Consider the following 1,313-nt stretch of genomic DNA (forward strand, 5'->3'; position numbering starts at 1 on the left):
CTCGCCATCCCCCAAAACCTTTTTCAAAATGGGGCAGGGGGGAAAACCCAAAAGGGGAAAAAATGGGGAAAAAAAAGGGGGACCAACCCCCAAAGGGAGCTTGGAATGCCGGGGGGGGGAGGAGGGCCCTTTAACCCGGGACGGGGAAAGGAAAACCAAGGGGCCGGGGAAAGCCCCCCCGGGGCCCCCCCGGCCCCCGGAAAGATTTTATTGTGCTGCCCCGGGTTCCCCAAGGACGCGCTCAAGCTCGCCCGCCGCTGCCACAGTCCGGTACCGCAGGGCCGCTGCGCCCCCTGCCCGGGCGGCCCGCCGCGCCCCAGGCCATCCCTGCCATTATTAACTTCTGTTTGATTAGGGTAATTGTTCAAACTTGGGCTGGACAGTATGATTAATTACAGTTTAATTAACGTGTCCATTAAGGACACTTAATACTACTTGGGAGAGGGGAGGGCGAGGAGGTGCTCGGTGCGGGCAAAGAGGGAGGGAGGGCGACTGGTAACTCAAATGAAGTAGAGACCGAGAGGAAGAATACGGGGACCCAGTGGGGCTGTGGGGGGGGGGGTGAAGACAGACACCCACAGGCAGAGGGCAGAGAATGGAGAGAAGAGAGGCTGTGGGAGAGAGAACACCCGAGGGGTGTCTGCAGAGTCAGAGGGCTAGACCTCCACCACAGGGAACTGAGCTAGCAGGAGGCTAGAGAGTAGTCTAGCCGTCAACTAGAGAGCAGTCCTCCAACGAGGCACTGGCTCCTGCCGAAGGTGCCTCCCCGCCCCCAAAAAAAACAAACAGTTCCTGAGTCCACTGTTCAGTGAAGGAGGCAGGAGGTCGCTTCTCCCCAGGCTGGATCTGTCCTGACACCTCAGATCCAAGGCAGAGCAGTAGGGGAGTTGGCTCTGCCCCTTCCCAGCGACCACTCCCGCCCCCCGTCCCCCCGCCCCCGTGGTCCTGCCCCGGCCTCTGGTAACCCTACTGACTTTCCAGGGCCACCCTCCGGCTCCACCGCCCTGGCCCGAAAGTGCGGTAACCCTCCCTGCGACCCTCCTGCCTGAGCTGTCCTTACCCCATACCCGCCCTTGGCCGGGACCGCTCCTGGTCCCTAGGAGGAAAGCGCCTCCCCACTTCATTCTTAGGGGCAAACTTTGCGGCCCAGCCCCTTTCTCCCTCTTGCCCCTTTGGCGAGCGCAGGCACCAGGTGCCGGGTGCAGAGCGCAGGTGTGCGACAGCTTACCTGGGGCGCGCGGGCTTGGGTGATACGGGAACGGCGATCGCGTCGCGTGTCCTGCGGGCTGACGATGTCGGAAGATGCAATGACT

The 1,313-nt window shown here is 62.0% G+C and overlaps 1 protein-coding gene across 1 annotated transcript in view; it reads left to right on the forward strand.

The window, feature by feature from the left end:
* Positions 1–1,313, forward strand: part of SKOR1 (SKI family transcriptional corepressor 1) — a 13,090-nt gene that overhangs the window by 926 nt on the left and 10,851 nt on the right.

This window comes from Myotis lucifugus, unplaced genomic scaffold, assembly GCF_000147115.1.
Source record: "Myotis lucifugus unplaced genomic scaffold, Myoluc2.0 scaffold_338, whole genome shotgun sequence".
In the NCBI taxonomy this organism is placed as follows: domain Eukaryota; kingdom Metazoa; phylum Chordata; class Mammalia; order Chiroptera; family Vespertilionidae; genus Myotis; species Myotis lucifugus.